Consider the following 22,462-nt stretch of genomic DNA (forward strand, 5'->3'; position numbering starts at 1 on the left):
TAGCTGGTTTTTTTTTTTTTTTTTTTTTTTTGCTGTGCGCGGGCCTCTCACTGCTGTGGCCTCTCCCGTTGCGGAGCACAGGCTCCAGATGCACAGGCTCAGCGGCCATGGCTCACGGGCCCAGCCGCTCCGCGGCACGCGGGATCCTCCCGGACCGGGGCACGAACCCGTGTCCCCTGCATCGGCAGGCGGACTCCCAACCACTGCGCCACCAGGGAAGCCCCGGGAAATTTCTATACCTTCCTATCAATTTTGTTGTAAACCTAAAACTTCTAAAAAAAAAAAAAAAAGAAGAAAAAGAAGAGAATTAAACAAGGCAGTGTGATTTATTCAGGGTCACACAGCTAGTTGGTGACCTGCGCCTCCCCCTGCCGACACCCAGCCCAGTTTTCTCAGCACTCGCACAGAATGACCACTCCCAGTTAGTGTTCTCTTCTTGAAGATGGAGCTCTGGGCAGCAGAGCCGCAAGGAATACATTAGACTGAGAAAATAAGGACTTTTAAAGCCAGTCTAGTTGTAATTGTTTATGTAAGAAAAAGCGTCAGCCAAGTCTTCTCTGTTTTGTTTCAGTGTAGACTAGGTCTGGCTCATCCCTTAATGCCATCAAAACTTTAGTATGAAAACAAAGGAGTCTTTGTCAGTTTTAATTATGAAATTCCAGGACCACTTTCCGTGATAAATTTCAGGGGATGAATTATGGGGCTCGGGTAGTTGCTTTCAATGCACTGCATAAGCGCTAGCACCCACGGCGTGTTCGAGGCCTGCGCCATCAAAGCGTTATCAGCGTTCAGCAAGGTGGGTGCATCCATGTTGGCCTGTCCTGGCTTCAGCAGAAGAACGGGGTAGGTCATTTGAGGCTTCCAGAGTATAAGGCGGGATAGGGTGGGAGCATGGGGCATGGGGAGGGGACCGGTGAACTAATTAGCAGTTACTTGCATCTCACAAAGGCCCCTCTCCGGACGGTTTCTCCCAGCTGTAGGCTGCCTCCTTCAGCCTCCGTTCAGAATTGGAATTCCCTGAAAGATGAACTGGTACAGGAGATTATTCCAGTTTTCACCTTGGGTTTGTTCGGGATAGTGATTTTCTATTTTAATGGAGGCAGGAGGGAAGGGGGAGGTTCTTTGTTTATTCGTCCACTTATTTGTTCATCCATCAAACGTTTATGTGCTAGGAGCTAGGGTGGAGGCAGCAAATGATCCCAGTGGATGTTCTAGTCCAACAGGAAAATAAATAACTACAAGTAGGCTTACACCTTAGGAAAGGAGAAGAAGGCAACACTACCTCTTTAAATTCAGCCTTTCACTTTGCACGTTTTCCCCAAAAGAGATGGTTATATAACAGTTGTGGCTAAAAAATCAAAATTAACTTTATTTTTTTTGATATTTCCCAGTAACTCTTGATACGACCGGAGATTGACCCTGGAATTTTCTTTTATAGAGGGCAATATTTGCAGGCCGACTCTTGGGTCATGCTCTGGACAGGAGTATCATCAGTGAGCATACACAGCAGGAACTTAACAGTGTGGTGTGAGGACTACTGCCCAACTCTGTTTAGTTTCAGATGATTTGTTCCAACATTCACTTGTTCTGCCAGTGTTTATTCAGCTGCTACTCCTGCCAGATGTTCTCCAGGTGCTGGGGGCGAAATGGTGAGCAGCCAGACGTGCTTCTTGCTTTCAGAGAGAAACCAGGTCCTTATATTCCTGGGTGTATAACTACACCCCGAGATGGGGCTCAGGCGGTAAGGTACCCATTTCTGTGAGAGGCCATTTGAAAATGAAGTTGACCTGGAGCTGGTGGTTAGGGGAGGTTTCCCGAGCAAGTGACTGAGCAGAGCCTGAAGGTGGATCAGTGAAGAGGAGCTAATTCACAAAGGCGAGGTGGACTGGGAAGGGCGCTCGTGTCGGTTAGACCTGAAAGGATCCTGAATAGGCATCAGAGGCATCTGGTCCAACCAACCCATCCTTTTTCTTTGCTCTGTTTTTCTCAGTATTTAACGGGCATCAAATGTACTACGAACAGTGCTTACCAGGGATCTTCTTAGGTTCAGTTAAGCATTCCGACCCACAAGACTTTCACTGGCCACACTTGGCCATCTATGGAGACAGATCTGGAGCAGAACCGTAAGTTGCCAACCAGGCAGTGTCAAGGGTTTCTCTCCTATGTGAGCTGTGCTCTTGGCAGTCATCTGGCCACCCAGGAGCTGTCCTCTTTGCCCCTCCCTCATCATGTGACAGCTCACGTGCTAGAGAATGAGCTTCACGTGGAGTAGGGATGGGGTCTGCCCCGGCTTAACGTCTCCCTGAGGGATATGCTCAGTTGTAAGTCATCACATTCAAGGAAGCCCAAAGCGGCGTTGTCCCCATCAGATATTTATAGTTCCTTGCAGTCCAGATGCAAGTTATCAGTCAGAGGTCATTTTTAATATAAGCAATGTTGCCTCCTAACATAATTGACATTCTAGCTTTATTAGGTTTCCAGGGAAACAGAAGTAGAAAGTTAACCTAAGGTCAGATTCTCAAGCAGGAGAGGAAAGGAATTTGCTAACCCTTTGCCCACATTATGTTTTTTTTTCCCTTATCTAATCTGTTTATTGTCTGTCTCCCATCACTGGAATATAAGTTCCAGGAATTTTTATCTGTTTGGTTTGGGGAGGGATCTGTACCTTGAGAGTATCTGGTATACAAGTGTACGTGAATGAATGAGTGAGTGAGTGAATGAACTTATGTTCAGCCGAGATGGCTGTGGCTCACAGATGCCTGACAGTTGTGTGTTTTCTTTAAAATTAGTTCACGCAGCATGTATGTACTGAGAGCTAAGCGTGCAAGCACTGTGCTAGGTGCCGGGATGTAAGGAAGAAAAAGACAGCCTAGACGGGCCTCATGGAAGTGACCGCTCCTGTTGCTGTTTAGGGGGAGCTGTGCTCTGACCATCTAGCTCTTCCCACAGATGATGTCCTTCTGTTGGAAGAGGGTGAAGGGGGCCAGGTATCAAGTGGTTTCCTTGACCTCAGTAAGAGATAATACGTTTTCTGGGAAGGTCATAGGGACTCCTGCTGTCTGCCTTATCTCTGAGACTGTTTCCAATAACGGTGACTTTATTATAAGACACCCCCCAAGCAGGCCTGATAGACTCTTTTCTGAGAAGCTCCTAGCTTGGTGGAAAATTGGTGCTTGTAGCCCTCCTTACTTAAGCCTGGCGTGTACACATCTGGATGGGATTCTAGCGTTCCCACAGCAGGAAAGAGAATTATCATTTTCCACGGTTTAGTGTTGAGAACATTTGCTCCCAGAGCCTCCCAGACCTGCATTTTTTTTCAAGTATGTAGCTCTTTGAGTTGAAACCTCACAGGCTGAAGTTGGACACAGAAGCCTGAGAGCCTATTTAAGTATGGCCTTTGTAGGCAGCCCCTCAAGGGCAGGCAATTGAAATGGCACATGTGTGTTGGGAAGGAGGAATTCACGTCCCGTCTGGTCAAGGAGGAAGCCAGATTTTACCCTCTCTGAGCCTGTCAGACTGTGGAGAGCTTTCTCGGTAATTTAGTGCCGCCTGTGCCACAGAGCTGGTCCAGATGTATCTGCCCGGGAAGCAGGGTGGATGGGCAGGAGGGTGTTGGGAAGGCATGCAGCATTCCTGTTCTTGGCCAGAGCAAATTTCATCAACCTGTTCTTTCCCTTCCCTGGTTTAAGTGTCAAATGCGTTAATATTTTATATGAGGGCAGGGTGCAGGGGGTGGAGGCCCCAGCTCTTTTCAAGGGATATTTCCTACCTATTTCTTTTTAAGTCATCATTTTTCTCTCCATACTTTTTTTTTTTTTTTTTTTTTTTTTGCAGAGGTATTTTTAGTCAGCTCTCAGAGAGAGTTGCAGAGAGGTTGAGTTAAAGCCCAGAAAATGACTGAGACATCTTTGGAAAATTTACGACTTTTCTTAGGAAATGCTAGAACCTTCTATTGAAAGTGAGAGGGGCCATAAATTTTCTTACAAACACCTGCCTTTATATTTGTATAGCAATGTCTGCCGTAGATCTGTACACCAATAAGGATATCTACAATATGATTGTATGTTCTCATAGCAAAATCCTGCATTAAACTGTAAGATTTTAAAAAATTAATGAATTGCTTTTTTCAATTGACGTTTGATTTTTCCACCTTCCTCTCTATTTGAGGTTTGAATTTTTACTTTTTATTCACAGGTGACTTTGTTGGTGATTCTTTAGGCTAGGTGTTCAGCTAGCTCTTCTTCTGTATCTTCTCTTTGCCCGCAGGTGCTTGGTTGATGGGTATGGGAGCTGGTTCTCCTTTGACTCTCCCTGGTAGATTAACATCAGAAGCAGCAATCTCTGCATGTTGGAAACAAGCAGTTAAAATACCAGGAAGAATCTGATGTTGTGTTTCTTCTGAAGAATACTCAGAAAAACTCATTAGCCAGACTTGGTAAAACCTCTGAATTACAGATTTTTTTAAAGATGCAATTATACTGCTTTCAAGTACGTTTTGAGCTAGTTAAAAAAAAGAAGCTCTTGCCATCTCAACTCCATGTATGTTTATTGAGAGCCTGCTGGGCACCAGTCACTAGGATAAGCTCTGAGATATGAGATGAATAAAAAATGTTCTCTGAGCTCATGGGAAAGACAACAAATAATTATAACACCTGGTGCAAAGCACTATAAAGAAAAGATGGGCTGGTGGGGAGAAGGAGAGGGAGGGGAGGACGGAGGAGCAAGCACTTGCCTGGGTGCGTTCATCCAGTTCATTAGAAGAACTGACATTTGAACTTGGTCTTTGAGGGAGGGGTAAGATTTCCCCATCTCAGGGAGGCCTGGGGGGGCAGGGATGGTAATCCTGGTTGAATGCTAGAGCTACCAAGCCAGACACACTTTATGCACTCTTGGCAGGCAGCATTGTCTAGTGGTTAAAAACCATTGACTCTGGATCCACCTGCCTGGGTTTGAATCCTCCCCCTTACAAGCGCGGTGACCTTGGCAAGTTACTTAACCTCTCTGTGTTTCACTTTCCTCATTTGTAAACTGGGGATAATAATAGTACCTTCTTCGTAGTGTTGTTAGGCAGATTAAGTGCGTTAGTAATTATTGTGTGTTTGGACAGTGTCTGGCACATGGTAAGTTTGATAAATAAATTAATAAAACCCTGCAGAGTGAAGGGTTTGTCAGCTCCCTAGAAGAAAAGGTAAGAATCAGCAGCTGAGAAGTCTGGGAAGATGATAACAACAGTGGCAGTATAGTTTTGGGATCTTCTCATATCCTGTCATTAAAAAAGACACAGTAACCGGACAGCAAAACCAAAAACCCGTGTACAACATTTACCGTGAAACTAGATGACAAGGTGTACTCACGAACACCAAAGTACAAGCTAATGGCGACAGACTACCAACAGCTAGAGACAAGCATGTTATTTGCATCTGTGTGGGAGAAAGCAGAAGGAAGCAATGGGGGATCCCAGGGGCCTGAGGACAGGAGACCCGAAAATAGCCATCAAGACTACTGGAAAGCTTGTCTGGCCAATTTGAGATTAGCTGCTGAAAATGAGAGGGTTTTGCCAAGTGAGGTCTAAGGGACTGGAGCAGTCTGGCCCCTGTGAAGACTTGAAACCGACCCACTAGGGCTTTTTGCTGGGACTGGACCCCACAATGAGGAGAATGCTGAAAGTGGAATGAAAACTGACCAAGTGACACAAGAGACAAAAGAACGATCAGGTAGAGATAAAAGTGAAGGACGGGGAGGTAGCCAGGAATTATCATAAAGCAAGATGCTACTATTATTTTTTAGCGGCTTTATTCAGGTATAATTTATATATCAAAAATTCACCTGTTGTAAATATGCAGTTCAATTGTTTTAAATAAACTTACGGAAGCATTGCAGTCATTGGCACAATTCAGCTTTAGAACATTCCATCACCCTAAAAGTTCTTCATGCCTATTTGTAATCAGTCCCCACTCCTACCCCCAGCTCCAGACAACCACTTATCTGCTCTATAGATTTGCCTTTTCCAGAAACGTCACATAAATGGGATCATAGAATACGTAGTCCTTTGTGTCTTGCTTCTTTCTCTTAGGATAATGTGTTTGAGGTTTACCCACGTTGTTGAATATATCAGTAATCACTCCTTTGTATTGCTAAATAGTTTTTCCATTGTTTATCTGTTTACCAGTTGATGGACATTTGGATCGTTTCCACTTTGGGGCTATTATGGATAATGCTGCTATGATCACTCATGGACAAATCTTTCTGTAGACATATGTTTTCATTTTCCTTAGATAGATTCATCAGAGTGGAATTGATGGGTCATAAGTTTATGTTTAACTTTTAAGAAACTGCTAAGCTGTTTTCCTGAGTGACTGTACCATTTTACCTTCCTAGCAGCAGTGTATGAGAGTTCCAGCTTCTTTCCATTCTCTTCAACATTTAGTGTTGGCAGTTTTGAAATTAAAGCCAGTCTGGTGGGTTTGTAGTGGTATCTCGTGATTTTAATTTGCATTTCCCTAATGATTAATGATGTTCAGCTGTTTTGCATGTGCCTATTAGCTATTCTTATATCTTCTTTGGTGAAACGTCTTCAAATCTTTTGCCCTGTTTTCAATTGGATTGTCTTCTTATTATCAAGTTGTAAGAGTTCCTTATATATTCTGGATACAGGTCCTTTATCAGATATATAATTTGCAGATATTTTCTGCCAGTCTATGGCAGGTATTCATTTTTTAAAATTATGTCATTCAGAGAGGAAAAGTTAATTTTGATGAAGTCCAACTTAACCAATTTTTCTTTTTATGGATCGTCCTTTTGGTGTCATAGCTAAGAAATTTTGGCCCAATCTAAGACCACAAAGTTTTTCTCCTGTGTTTTATTACAGAAGTTTTATAGTTTTTACTTTTACACGTAGGCCTCTAATCTATTTTGAGTTAATATTTGTGTATGGTGTGATGTAAGAGTCTAAGTTAATTTTTTTTTTTTTTTTGGCATTTAGATATCCAGTTGTCTAAGCACCATTTGTTGAAAAGTCAACTCTTTTCCCATTAAATTGCCTTGACACTTTAGCAAAATAATTAATTAATTGAGCATAAATATAAAGGTTTATTTCTGGGGTCTCTATTTTGTGTCATTGATTTATATGTCTATTCTTAAGCCAATAGCACACTGTCTTGAATATGTAGCTGTATTGCAAGTTTTGAAATTAGGTAGTGTAAGTCCTCTAATTTTGTTCTCTTTCAAAATTATTTTGGCTATTCTCAGTCTTTGATATTTCCATATGAATTTTAGACTCAGCTTGTCAATTTCTACAAAAAAAAAAAAATGCCTGCCAGGATTTGAATAAGGCTGGCAGTGAATCTCTAGATCAATTTAGGGAGAATTGCCACACTAACAATAGTGAATCTTCCAATCCATTGTCTCTTCTTTCATGTAGATCCTCTTTAATTTCTCTCAAAATTTTTTTGCAGTTTTTATTACACAGGTTTTGAATTTTTTGTTAAATTTGTTCCTAAGTAGTTTATTCATTTTATGTTATTGTGAATGAAATTGTTTTTAAATTTTTATTTTCAGATTATTCTTTGTATATATATATATATATATATATATATATATATATATATATACATATATATACTATTGATTTTTATATATAGATGCTGTATCTTGCAACCTTGCTGAACTTGTTAACTAGTTCTTATAATTTTTAATAGATCGATTACTTAGGAATTTTACATATGGGATCATGTCATCTGTGAATAAAAACAGTTTTACTTCCTCCTTTCCAAACCGTATGTCTTTTATTTCTACCGTCACCTTATTGCACTGCCCCAAACCTTCAATACAATGTTGAATAGAAGTGGTAAGAGCAGACCTCTTTATCTTACTCCTGCCCGATCTTAGGGAGAAAGCGTGCAGTCTTTCACCATTAAGTAAGATGTTAGCTGTAGGTTTTTCATAGATACCTCTTTGTCTCTAGTAATATTTCTTCACTTAAAGTCTGCCTTATCTGATATTAATATAGCCACTCCAGCCATCTTGTGGTTACTGTTTACATAATGTATCTTTTTCATCCTTTTGCTTTCAACCTATTTGTATCTTTGAATTAAAACACCTCTCTTGTATATGTCTTGCAGATAGCAGATAGTTGGACCTTGCTTTTTTTATCCAGTATAAAAAAATTGCCTTTTGATTGGAATATTTAACTCATTCACATGTAATGTAACTACTGACATGATTAGATCTACATCTGCCATTTTGCTCTTTGTTTTCTGTATGTCTCATGTCTTTTTTATTCTTTGTTCCTCCCTATGGCCCTCTTTTGTGTTAAACAAATACCTTTCAGCATTACATTTTAATTCCTCTGTTGATTTTTTACCTGTATTTTTTGAAAATTTCTATGGTGGTTCCTCTATGAATTATAAAACATATCTTAAATTGTCAATCTATTTCAGTAAAATATGCAGGTTGGCTCTCATATAGCTTTATTTCCTCCCTCCTTTTGCTACTAATGTCTCTATATGTTATAAACACAACAGTGCAACATAATAATTATTTCCTCGTACAATCCTATTTTTAATATAAATTAAAAGAAGAAAAGATTTTAAAATATATTTAAACTGTATTTAACCACATATTTATATTTCTAGTACTCTTACTAATTTACTCCTGTGGTTTCAAATTACCTTCTGTTGTCATTTCCTTGTAGTCTGAAGGACTTCCTTTAAAATTTTGTATTGGGTATATCTGCTAGATATGAATTCTCCCACTTTTTGTTTATCTGGGAATGTCTTTATTTTGCCATCATTTTTGAGTGACAATTTTACGCCATGCAGAATTCTTGGTGATTTTTTTTTTCTCTCTCATCACTTTGAGTATATCTTCCCCTATGTTTGATGAGAAGTCACTATTAATCTTAACTGTTGTTCCCCTCTATGTGATTAATTATTTTTCTGTTGTTACTTTCAAGATTTGTTTTTCAGCAGTTTTATCATTATGTGTCTCTGTTTTTCTTCAGCCTTTTTTTTTCTCTGTTCTTTGGATTGGATGATTTTTTATTCATTTATCTTAAGTTCAGTGATTTTTTAGCTATCTCAAAGCTGCTGTTGAGCCCATTTAGGGAATTTTTAATTTTAGTTATACTTTTTAACTCTAAAATCCCCACTTGGTTAATTTTTATAGTTTCTATTTCTCTATTGAGATTCCCTATTTGCTGACTTACTATTTTCTTTTAATCTTTAAACGTAGTTTCTATTAATTCTTTGATCATACTTATAATAGGTACTTTGAAGTCTTTGCTAAATCCAACACGTAGGCTCACTCAGAGTGAGTTTATATTGACTACTCTTTTTTTTTTAAAGTATAGGTCATGCTTCCCCATTTCTTTGATTGTCTCATAACAGATATAGTACAACCATAAACTAAAAAATGAAAGGAGAATGCTGATAGCACATGCAGAAAATAAGATTTTTGGCTTTTCAGTAATCATAATGATGGTGATATGATTTGATATTGTGAAATGTTTTTGTGTAACATAAAATAGAGTAGCTTAATAGTCATGGAATGTTCTAATTCTCTTATCCCTCATGTCCTTGGGAACCAGGATTCTTGGTGTGGGAGAAAGGCAAAATAGATTTAAGATAGAAGAAATCAAGGAAAAACTCTGTAGTCCTGAATTTGTTTTTTTCTAATTTAATTTTTTAAAAGTATAGTTGATTTACAATGTTGTGCCCATCTCTGCTGTACAGCAGAGTGACCCAGTTATACACATATAGACATTCTTTTTTTTTTTTGTGGTACGCGGGCCTCTCACTGTTGTGGCCTGTCCCGCTGCGGAGCACAGGCTCCAGACGCGCAGGCTCAGCGGCCATGGCTCACGGGCGCAGCCGCACTGCGGCATGTGGTATCTTCCCGGACCGGGGCACGAACCTGTGTCCCCTGCATCGGCAGGTGGACTCTCAATCACTGTGCCACCAGGGAAGCCCCAACATTCTTTTTTTTTTAATATTCTTCTCCATTATGGTTTATCACAGGATATTGAATATAGTTCCTTATGCTGTACTGAAGGACCTTGTTGTTTATCCATCCTATGTATAATAGTTTACATCTGCTAATCCCACACTCCCAGTCCTGTCCTCCCCTACCCCTCTCCCCCATGGCAACCACAAGTCTGTTCTCTGTGTCTGTTTCTGTTCTGTAGACAGGTTAATTTGTGCCTTATTTTATTTTTTTATTGGAGTATAATTGCTTTATAATTGTGCCATATTTTAGATTCCACATATAACTGTTATCATATGGTATATCTTTTTCTGACTTACTTCACTTAGTATCATAATCTCTAGTTGCATCCATGTTACTGCAAATGGCATCATTGCATTCTTTTTTATAGCTGAGTAGTATTCCATTGTATATATATGTACCACATCTTCTTTATCCATTTGTCTATCGATGGACATTTAGGTATTTTCCATGACTTGGCTATTGTGAAATAGTGCTGCTATGAATATAGGGGTGCATGTATCTTTTTGAATTATAGGTTTGTCCCGGTATATGCTCAGGAGTGGGATTGCTGGATCACATGGTAATTCTATTTTTAGTTTTCTGAGGAACCTCCACCTGTTCTCCATAGTGACTGTACCAACTTATATTCCCACCAACAGTGTAGGAGGGTTCCCTTTTCTCCATACCCTTTCCAGCATTTGTTATTTGTAGTGTAGTCCTCAATTTGAATGACAGAATTGGGAATATCAGTATGAAATCATTAGGTATCTGTGTGTGTGTGTGTGTCTGTATGTGTATTTGTGTGCGCGTGTGTGTAGATATACACATATATGTTTGTGTGGGTATGTGTGTGTGTGTGTGTGTGTGTGTGTGTGAGAGAGAGAGAGAGAGAGAGAGAGAGAGAGAGAGAGAGAGAGAGAGAGAGAGGAGGTCCTTTAAATAAGTCCTTCAGAGAGACAAGGAGAGGAGAGGAGGTTTGGCTCAGTGACTGACCCAGTAGCAATGACCGTCCCTAGTGCCTAGGCTGTGATCTTGAAGTATCATTTTCCAATTTAAAAAACCTCATTCAGTTCTGGGGTAGGAAATAAATAAGACAAGCCTGTAAAATCTCTACATATCAGATAGCAAGAGAACTATCAAAGATTTCTAGGGCTATGTTTTCTAACATGGAATTCAGGCCATATATGGGACAATTTGAATTTAAAGAAGGATAAAAATTGCAATAGTCTCATCAAATATGTTTAAATTCATGAGTTCTAATTCAGTATCTAACAAAGTAGACAGAAAGAAAGAATCAAATGTTTTTCCTCCATTTACTGTATGAACTGGAAAACCAAATATTAGATGAAGGGAAACACCTCCCTATAAAATTATTCCAGCTAGTAAGTGAAAATGCAGTGAGAGAATTAGAATGTCACCATTTTGTAACTCCCAGTGAATTAACGTATCTAACCATCAAGCATCAAGGGCAGCTAGCAGCAACAAAAGAGCGACAGCTGGACCCAATGTGCCTCCTGATGGAAGAACACACGACTGGCAAAGTCTTGCAAAGGGATTGAACCTGAATGGGTGAAGCCTCAAAATCCAGCTCCCAAATGCAAGAAATACAGGGAAAGGAGGAATATATCCAACTGCACGACTCTGTGGTTTTCCTATCGAACTGCATGACTGTGTGGTTTTCCAGCCAATGGGAATCTCTACAGGTCAAGCAGTTCAGATTCTTTAACTGATAAATTGTAAGGAAAAGAAAGAGGTAGAAAGGGAACCTGTAGATTAACCGAGATTTTAAAGACTCATCAAGTAAGAAAAAAAAAAAAAAATGGGCAAGTGCAGGGATGTATACTTGAGTGATTAAGCTGTAAGGAATGGAATGAGGCCATGACTATGAAAGTCAGGGGGGCAGTTACTTTGGCTGGATGGAGAGGCCTGTTAACTGGGATGGGGTGAGTGACAAGGATTCTTTTTTTTTTTTTTAAACTTGGGTGATAGTTACAAGTGTTTTTGCCTTGTAATAATTTCTCAAGCGATATATTTGTTTTATGTGGCTTTCTGTGTCTATTTTTTATATAACAAAAAGTTGAAAAAAATAGTTGGGGTGGATAGAAGGACACCGAGCAGGGGCAGGGGAAGGATCCCTGCACTGGGGATCCCGGTCCTGGCTCCGCTGCCCGCTCAGTGCTGTTGGGCAGGCCTCTCCCATTCCATCTCTGGGACTCAGTTTCCCTCTCTGTCAGTTGAGGGTAACGAGTCCTGTCTGCTCACTAGGTTGGTGGGAGAACCATCTGGAACAGTGGGCTGGGGGTGGTGTGGGACCAGCTCGTGTCACTTCAGAAGAAGGCGATGATGGTGAACATTTACTGAGCAGTGACTGTGGCCTCATGTGATCCTCACAGCAGCCCTGTGACTAGCAGGTGTGCAGCTGGTCTTACCCTGGAAGACCTCGTCTCTATCCTGAAGCAGCTGAAAGTCTCTTTTTCTTTAAAAATATTTATTTTAGGGCTTCCCTGGTGGCGCAGTGATTGAGAGTCCACCTGCCGATGCAGGGGACGCGGGTTCATGCCCCGGTCCGGGAGGATCCCACATGCTGCGGAGCGGCTGGGCCTGTGAGCCATGGCCGCTGAGCCTGTGCGTCCGGAGCCTGTGCTCTGCAATGGGAGAGGCCACAACAGTGAGAGGCCCGCGTACCACAAAAGAAAAAAAAATTATTTTATTTATTTATTTGGCTGCGCTGTGTCTTAGTTGCAGCTCGTGGGCTCCTTAGTTGAGGCTCGCCAGCTCCTCAGTTGCAGCATGCTGACTCCTAGCTGCGGCATGCATGTGGGATCCATGCACGGGTTCCCTGACCAGGGATCAAACCCAGGCCCCTTGCACCGGGAACGTGGAGTCCCAACCACTGCACCACCAGGGAAGTTCCCAGCAGCCGAAAGTCTTAGGGAGGCTTTCTTGATGAGAGAGAGGACTCATTTGTAATTATCTTGTCAGGGGTCTATTAGTAAATGTCCGCTCTTCTGGATGGCTTAGAAGGGCTTGAAAATAGCTTATTCTGCTGAGCAAATTCAATATTCTCCCCACAGATCATGTTTGCCCTGCTCATGTGCTGAATGAAGCTTTTTTTCTATAGATGGTGCAAAGGTACAGTTGAGCTCACCATCTGAGTGATTGGATGTGAATTCTGACTGGGAAGGGCCACTCTGTGAGGCGTATGATGAAAGCATCTGATGTAGAAGCTTGTCCTAACGAATTGTGGACCGACCCATTTTTATATTATCATCATTTTGTCAATGTTAGTTTCCTTGTCCATCCTGGTCCACTTCAGAGTTCTCTTTCTGCCGTGAAGGTTAGCCCACGCGGCAGAAATGCTCTGCTGTCCCTTTGTTGTCTGCCGCCACTGGCAGGGGCCATGAATCACAGCCCTTCTTCAGAGCCAAGTGTGTCCCAGTAGGAATTTGGCCTGGCCCTCGCTGTTCCCAGCCTTCCTTGCTTCTCTTCTGCCCTGTCGTGCTTTTGCTTTTGTGTCATGGGAGTTAGTCACAGTTTCCAGACTCTTTGCAGGCTTCTGCATGACAGGGATCATCAACTTTTCTGGGCACTGGAGTCAGACTGGGCCTGGGTTCAAATACCAGCTCTTCTGTCTGTGGGCTGTGTGATGATCACGGGCACGTTACATAATTTCTCTGAACCTTTGTTTCTTCGTGTATAAAACTACAGAAGATGCTAAATACCTGTCAGTTGAGAACAAAATTTTGACCATAGTATATGATGGAAACCAGTTGTGATGTTGCAGTATCTTCTGGTAAACCAGAGGTACGCAAGCGTACCAGTGTCTGTCTTTGGCTTTTACCCGATAACAGTTTATGTGTGGAACAGAGGACCAGGTGGTGGGTGGTGCGAGGGTTAGGGGAAGGTGGGGAATGGGAGGATTACATGATTTTGAGCGCTGGGCCAGCGACTTTACAGGCGTCATCTTATCCAGGCCTCAGGAGCAGGTATTAGTCCCATTTTACAGGTGGGGAGGCAGGTACAGCAAGGTGAAGCCTGTTGCCCGGGCTCTTACCCCTCCCGTGGAGGCCCAGCGCCGGGTACTGTTTCCCTTCTCCTTGTTTCCAGATGTCTCACGTTCCAGTCTCTGTTCCTCGTCTCATGATCACTCTCAACCTTTGCCCTCTCCTTCTTTTCTATCCCCAACTTACTAATCTTTCCCAGCCTGACTCACAAGAACCTGTTTGCTGCCTCAAACTGGGCAATACTGCTTTGTTTTCCCCGAGAAAATTCCCGGAGGCTTTTATGTGCCTGCTTCATGACCAAGGTCCTCCTTTCCCCTCCAAGGGTGCCTGGTCTGGTTTTGAATGGGACCCTCGGGCTGACCTGGCCTGAGCGCCGCCTTCAGAGTTGCTGCCATTCCCCGTCCCCGCTCAGCTCTCCTCATCCCCATCTCTTGCCTGCTTGGCTCCTGAAGGCATTTGGACCCGTGACTCCTGGACATTTAAAGTCCTATATATATATATTTTTTTAATTTTATTATTTTATTTTTGGCTGCGTCGGGTCTTCGTTGCTGAGTGCAGGCTTTCTCTAGTTGTGGCGATTGGGGACTACTCTTCATCACGGTGCGCAGGCTTCTCACTGCGGTGGCTTCTCTTGTTATGGAGCACGGGCTCTAGGCACACGGGCTCAGTAATTGTGGCTCTCGGGCTCTAGAGCGCAGGCTCGGTAGTTGTGATGCACAGCTTACCTGCTCCACGGCATGTGGGATCTTCCTGGCTTGAACCCGTGTCCCCTGCATTGGCAGGCGGATTCTTAAGCACTGCGCCACCAGGGAAGTCCCTAAAGTCCTATATATGTTATTTTTAAACTGAGTCCCTTGGATTTTTTCTCACTTGTCATAGCTTTTGAAATATTGTCCCCAGAGGTTGTTTTGGAAATGCAGTTCTGTTTCCTGCTATTGGAATGGAAGTGAGCACTGTCCTCTTATCCTTGTATTGAACCTTCAGCTTAAGTACTGTGGTCCATCTGGAAGGACTGCCCCCCCCCCCGATGTCCCTCTCCACAGCCCAAGTGACTGGATGAACAGGATGGTCAGAAGTCCTTCTAACTATGTGACCCTGCTGCTTAGAATTCATGAATGTTTGAAGCCATATTGTTAGCAGACCAGTTCTACCTCCTAGATGGTTTTCCTTCTGCTTCATTACTGACATTTTAAATGAGTATTAGATTGGCCTGGTGCGTATCAGGGTTCCACGTGATAAGCTATGTCCCTTCTTGGAGGCAGGCCGTGGAGCCCTGGCCTCTCTTGCACTCCTCATGCTACATGTGTGTGTGTCTCCCACCTCGGGCTGGTCTCGAGCAAACACTTCTCTCTGTAGAAGTGAACGATGTCGGTGCTGAGCTTTGCTCTTGTCAGCTTTGTATCAGGCTCTCCTAGAACTTTAGTGGCTAAACCTCCTGGACCACTACTTTGAGCCACTAAACTACCTCTAGTGGCTCAGCCACCCAAGCTCACATTTTTGAGTTTGGACTGGCCCCTGTTGATTGATTCAGAGCAACCTCAGATTGATCCAGAGCAGACCTGTATTAGCTGAGCCAGAACAAGAAGGACTCAACTGCTAACAGCCTTGCCTCCTCTGCCTCATCTGTGTTGTTGGGCTCTGACCCTCGCCCGGTGGCCTTTGGCGGGGACTGTCTGCTCCTCCCCGTGGGCACCAGCACTCCTAGGCAACGTCACCATCCTTTCCTGCAAGAGTGACCACAGGGCCCCAGGAAAGAGCTTTTCACTCTTCCACCTGACATCAGTCGTGTCTTTTGTCATTGTGAGCATGGTAGGCTTTCAGTAAATAGCAGAGTGAATGAATGAATCAAACTGGGGAATATCTTTTTTTTTTCTTCAAAATTAAATGACTCCAAAGAAGTAAAACAGACTTTCATGTCTGTGCATTGACTGGAAGGTAGATTCCAGAATTCCAAAACCGTTTTGATCAATGGCAGAGTTTGGAGGATAATAGTGATAATCATGGTGAGTGCTTAAAAAGCACTTACTCCAGGTATGAACTCATTTAATTCCTACAGCCAGTCTGTGAGGTGGGTACATTTGTTCTCACCATTTTACAGATGAGGAAACCGAGGCAAGCACTTGCCCAAGGTCAACAACTAGTTAAGTGGAAGAGCTTGGGTCTGAGCCCAGACTGACTCCAGAGTCCGCGTTCTATTTTGCCTCAGTTTGAGGACGTAGATTAGATGAGTACATGGATTTCCAGGTGGGTGCGCTGAAGAACGAGCCTCGTGTGTTAGACGCGCTCTGGTTTGTTTGTTTAAAGTGCTGTCAGATTGAGGAGTCCAGCTCTGCGTTAGGTACTGTGAGGCTTCTCAGGTCAAGTTGAGCCTCGTTACGATCCAGGTCTGCGGGAGGAAGCACGTTTGTTGGCAAGCCCAGCATTGCGTCCCCGGGGTCCTCTCCTCGTACGCAGTGGACACCCGCTGTGTATTGTTTGAATGAGGATTGATATCCTTTGACTCATTTCCAAAGGTTGAAAGGAAGGAGGATGGGAGAGGAGCAGGCCTTTCCGTATCCCGTGTTTCCCCAGAGCCTCGGGGTCGGGATGAGGGGAGAGAATGGGTAGGAGGGTGCGTAGTCCTTCCGTCTGAGCCCCTACGGCAGTTTGTCCGGCTGGCATACATCATAGGCAGGACAGTTTGTCTGGCTGTCACGTGTCACAGGCGTGAGCAGGCCGGGCCCCGCAGGGCTCCCTGTGCCTCGTCCACCTGTGTCTCTGCTGCCGGGACCCAGCTGCTCCCTGTGCTGTGGCTGCCTGGCCAGCTGACTAGGATGCCTGGTTTGCTCTGCTTTTGTCACGAGGAAGCCCTCGTTGCCAGGGTGGTCCAAAAAATGTTGTTAAGCCTAGTATGACTCTCATTAGGTTTGAAATGAGACTTACGGAAGCTTCGCCCGCTTGTTCAGGTCCCGGCGTGCACGGTTGTCACGCCCTCCATTGCTATATCTAGGTTGCAGCTGGCTCGCTCCAGTGATCAGAGAGAGTCCTTTGCTAATGAGGCCAAGGTTGTGGGTTTGATCCCTGGCCCTTGACTACAGCAAGCCATCTGTCTTCGCAAATGCATGTCACTGGATCTGAGGCAAAGAGTGTGCACGGAGGGAGAAGCTGGAATCCATTCTGGGAAAAACAGCTCCCTGACAGCCGGCCAGAAGTGGCCTTCCGTACTGTGAAGGATGTCTTTTTCTTCTCCCACTTTCCGGATCTGGAGTTCTGGTTTCGATTCCAGACTCTTTCCACATAGATGATACTAAGGGTGGTATAAATGAAGGAGAAGCAATTCCCAAGCCTGAGAACGAAGAGAAATTGACCTAGGGATACATGGTATCCCTTTGTGTTTTTCTAGGGTTGTAAGTGCTGACAGTGTCCAGACACTGACAGGGTGGATCTCCTGGTATGAGAAGGATCTCTTCAGTTGTCCTCTTTGTGATCACAAACATGCTTTTCAGCCAGGAGATGGGGAAGGGGATTTCAGAATGTAAGATTGCCCTCACCCCCAAAAAAAGCTTGCTGAGGGTCACTGGGTACCTGGTTGGCTCTGTGAGGCACTTAGGACAAGAAGAGGTGAGTACGAGAGGGCCTGTGCTCTCAAGATGACTGCAGACATAAATACAAAGGAAAAGCACAGGTTTAGTGCTGTCTACACTCAAAATAGGTACAAACTTGGACTTCCCTGGTGGCGCAGTGGTTGAGAATCCACCTGCCAGTGCAGAGGACACAGGTTTGAGCCCTGGTCCGGGAAGATGCCACATGCCGCAGAGCAACTAAGCCCGTGCGCCACAACTACTGAGCCCGCGCTCTAGAGGCCGCAAGCCACGACTACTGAGCCAGTGTGCCACAACTACTGAACCAGCGTGCCACAACTACTGAGCCCACGTGCCACAGCTACTGAAGCCCGTGCACCTAGAGCCCATGCTCCGCAACAAGAGAAGCCACCGCACCGCAACGAAGAGTAGCACCCTCCTGCCCCAACTAGAGAAAGCCCACGTGCAGCAACGAAGACCCAACGCAGCCAAAAATTAAAAAAAAAATGTACAAACTTGTTGGCAACACCAGGAGGCAGTGTCGTGTCTTCCTGGGGAAGCTCACAAAAGGTTCTCAAAGGTGACCTTTGACCTGGGTCTTGAAGGATGACTTAGGACTCTTTAAAGAGAGAGAGGAGCATGTGGAAAGGCACCTGGGCAGCAAGGTTTCCCTGAACTGTCTGAAAGGTTTTTTCAAAAGTCTCGAAATCCTCATTATCCACACAACCCTCTAGAAGCTGGCAGGCTGGGCATGCCTGGGTACGTTGCTTGCTACAGGCGTGTCCCTGCTCTCCCAGGCACCCATGCTACAAACACGACTGAGGATGTATGAGACGTATTCTGTTTAAAGGGAGCTTGCTGTGCTGCCTGCCAGTCCATGTGCAGTGAGAACGAAGGGGGTAAGAAACAGGTAGAAAGTGCATCCCCTCGGGGTCGTGGTTCACTCAGCTCATGGTAGTTCTGAATTTCATTCATTCAACACATATTTATTGAGCACTTTCTGGATGCCAGCTCTGTTTGAGGGGCTTGGGATACGGCAGTGAGCAAAACAAAGATCTTGGTCCTCAAGGCGCTTAGGTTCTTACGGGGGATGTGAAGCCATCAAGCTTCCTGGTGCTGTCCCGTGTCCACCAGTGTATCCTCAGGGATGAGCCTGGAACCCGATACGTAACAGTGCTCAGTAATTATTGAAATAACCTACTGCTTAAGAGATTCAGAAGCGCCAGTTGGTATGAAAGAACATGGAAAAAGCCGAACGATTTCTTAGCTCTAAGAGATCTACTGTGTTGACTTGTTCTAAAATTGATCTTTAGTTATAAAGTTCTCCACCACAGAGAAGGAGAAAAAATACTGAACCTACGCTGGCAGTGGTACCTTTCCCTTGTTACCCAGGAATTTGACATCCAGTATTTTATTCACATCAGAACTTTGAGTTTGCGATGACAATGACAGTTGAGATTGAATTTGCATTGGTGGCCAGGGCCAAACTCTGAGGTTAGAAGAGAATATGGAAGGACAAGTTAAGGGAAGAATTGTATTTTCCCACCCTGCTCCCAAGAAGTGAACATAAAAAATGTAAAAAAAAATCTATTGAGCTTGCAGTTGAAATAGCTGCCCATCACCAGGTGAAATAGTTCTCCGGTCTCCGAGTTTCTCCCAGCCTCAGTTTTCCGTTTGGATTGGGATTTTGGAACTCTGGCTTCCCTCCCGTGTACGTTTCCCCCTTGGTTCGATTGTAGGTTTGTATGTCAGAATGTACATTTCAGAGACCAGCCTTCAGAAGTGCTGCTTTCAGGGCCCAAAGGGTCAAGAGGGAGGCCGAGCGCTGGCCAGTCAGTGCCCTCCCTGGGTGTCCTCAGGAAGTCATGCTTCTGCAGTGACCTGAGGACCAGCACACAAGACCTGGAAGGAGGAGGCTCAGGGGGAGGAGGATGAAACCTGATGGAAAAGGGAGGAGAGAAGAAAAAACGGAAGTAGGTCAAGGAGGGGATTAGAACGTGTCCCCGTGAACCGTGGATGGGCTTTCCTTTGCCTGGGTTTGCACGAGAGCTAGGCTGAGGACGCTGGCCTGGGCTCTCCCTGCTGGGCTGGGGACTGTCGGTGATGTTGGCAGTTTTCGCCTGCCTGTCGGGCTGAACACCCAGCTGGTGCTCGAGGGACTTGCAGGCCCTTTCTCCGTGGTGAGAGCTTAGCTGTTGGGAACCGTTCCACGTGGAGGGAAGCGCACCCAGCTCAGGAAGCGAGGTGCAGGAGCTGAACCCCAAGTTCTGACAGCTTGCCAGTGCCTGCTGCTCGAATGCTGGCCAGAACCTTCCTTTTAAGAATAGTTTACCATAATGGATTTTGACATCATTGCACTCTCTCAGTCAAAGGTGTTGAAATGGAACAAATGACCTCATGTCGAGGGTCTGTGGAAACCCTCAAAATGCGGGAAATTCCTCGTCTCTCTTCTGTTCATTTTGGAGTGGAGTTTTTAAGCAGCGGTTCATTCCAGGTAGTTCATGGGTCTCCACATTTTAAGAATAAACTAAGAGTTTAGAGACATGAAAACAATCATGCGTCTTGTTTATTTCCCTCAAATTGGGGTGTTTCATAGCCTTTAGAATGGAATTCTTGCAAGTTAATTCCTTTTTTTGTTCCTTTCTATCATGATTTTCCATCTAGCTTAAAAATTTTTTTTTCTGCTGTCATGGCAACAGTGGAAGTGATTGCTTGAATAAAATTATGTGACTAAAAACATGTATGAATGGTATAAGAGTTGCTGAGAATTGTATGTCTTTGCGCTTAGAATATTTATTTCCTTTTCTGATACTTAAGCTGGGTGATCTCTCCCCTCCGGTCCCCCTCCCTCCTGCCCTGTGGGTGGACAGGCAGCCTCATGGTTGTCCTGACGGTGCCGTTTGACCAGCACAGCCGGAGGCCTTCTGAGACATTCTGCGGTTACTGCAGATCTGGTGTTGACAAGCAGGATTCCTCCCAGCTTCAGGAAAAATTTGGTTCTGAATCCTAAGCTCTTCCCAGAAGTAAACTGGAAGCAGTTTGAGAAAAACTTGAATTTGCCTCAAAGGCAGTGTCAATGCGTCAGGAATACGCCCTCAGCTGCTACCGGTTTGGCCTCCTGTGCGGCGTCCTCTTGGTCACGGGGACTTCCTGCAGTCGCCACCAGAGGGCCTCGGTCCTGCACGGGAGAAACCACACCTCGGCCTCAGAAGGGAATTGAATTTCTCTACCCGTCGGTTCTCATTTAGGGCAGCTGAGGCCTCACCCTTGGACACCAGGCTGCTTCACCTGGGCCAGCAGATTTTCTTTCCAGTTTTGAACCAGTTCCTAGGAGAATCTCATTAGCTGGGAGCACTGGAGCGCATCCGATTTGTATTATGTATATATATTAATTTTCATGTTAATGATGTAAAACATAGACCTTTCTCGTAGGCATATTTTGTTCTTTCTTCTAGAGCTGCACTTCAGTTTGAGGGCTCACATTTCTTTTGTCAGGAAGGTGAGAGGTTGGGTCGAAAGGTCCCAGCTCTCCCTCTCACTGGGTGTGGAGGTCTGAGCAAGCCGTTTCTCTTCTGTGTCCCAGTGGACTAGGTTGTGTCAGATCACTTATAGCTAGACGATTCTGTGCTTGCGTAACTGGATAGGTATCTCACTCTGCAAAGAGGGCCTGGGAGACATTCCAAATGGCCAATTCCCATCTGATAGCCTTCCCTGACTTATAACATATAGATTTGATACTGCCTACTCAAGGCTTAATTTCCACCCCGCTAAAACAGCCCTTTAAACCTGGGTCTCCAACTATGTTGTCCCAGTCCCACCTTATTTCACACAGTTCAAAACGCCATTCTTTTTGTACATAGTAGGAGCTTAATCTGCGATTCTGGAATAAAAAGAGACTGCTCTGCCCCGCCCATCCCCTTTGTCAGCTGTGGCTGTTTTGTCCCCACCATGTTACTTAACAGAACCGAGCTTCAGTCCAAAGCAAGTGTACTCTGGTGCCTGTGAACACAGATCCCATAAAAGCAAATGAAGGGGAAAGCAGCAGTGTAGATTGCGTGTCCCAGGGCCTGTTACCTAATTTTTATTCACGTCTCCTTTAGTGCTGCCTGGACTGCCAAGCGCAAGCCTCTCTTTTCATGCCACCGTAAAGCTTCTGATCTGGTATCATCTGATATGTGTGGGTGAGAGGGATATGGGAGTATTGACGTATCTGTGCCAATAAACCATTACCTTCAAGTTCTGGGGCTGTTCTTGTGAATCAGCGTCCCGGGATGTCACGTTAGGTATAAGACACGAATTAATAGCCCTTGTGAGTGCTCATAGCATACAGAACTCACCTTCAGTTTGTTTTAATCCCTTTGTGTGATTCAAAATGTCATCCAAGAAGAGAGCTGAATACCTAGAGCTTCTGCCACAGACTGCAGAGGCTGGCTGACAGGTCCGCACCGGCTGACCCACTCTGTGGCTTTTTTGGAAAGCTGAGATGTGTTCTAACGAGCAGGTTATAAATATCACGGGGTTCTGTCGTAGGAGGTGGCGGTGCTCGATGTAAAGGGACCTGCTGGGAAACGCTCCCAGCTGAATGGGTCAGGCACAGCCTTCAGAGGGGGCAGACAGCGAGTGGGGTCTGGGCATATGGACTGGGATTTACTAACAAATTACTGTCCCTTCATGAAACGTGTCGCCCTGCACGTCTCTGTGAGGTGTGTGGGCACCAAAATGAGGTATGCTGGCCCCAGTCAGGTGGCGCCAGCCTCCAGCCAGCGCTCACTAACTGTGGGAGGGGCTGTGACCCTCTGCCTCGCTGGGGGCAGGAGGGGCCGATGGGTTTACTGGGCAGTGATGTATGTTCTCAAAGACACGGAGTGGTTGCTTGGTGGAGCCCCTCATTTTTCATACCTTTTCTCTTTGTCT

At 44.5% G+C, this 22,462-nt stretch overlaps 1 protein-coding gene across 4 annotated transcripts in view; it reads left to right on the forward strand.

Annotated features, from left to right (window-relative positions):
* Positions 1–22,462, forward strand: part of TTC7B (tetratricopeptide repeat domain 7B) — a 216,538-nt gene that overhangs the window by 60,096 nt on the left and 133,980 nt on the right. The gene's annotated exons all lie outside the window — the stretch shown is intronic.

The sequence above is a fragment of the Neophocaena asiaeorientalis genome, unplaced genomic scaffold, assembly GCF_003031525.2.
Source record: "Neophocaena asiaeorientalis asiaeorientalis breed wild unplaced genomic scaffold, Neophocaena_asiaeorientalis_V1.1 scaffold152, whole genome shotgun sequence".
In the NCBI taxonomy this organism is placed as follows: domain Eukaryota; kingdom Metazoa; phylum Chordata; class Mammalia; order Artiodactyla; family Phocoenidae; genus Neophocaena; species Neophocaena asiaeorientalis.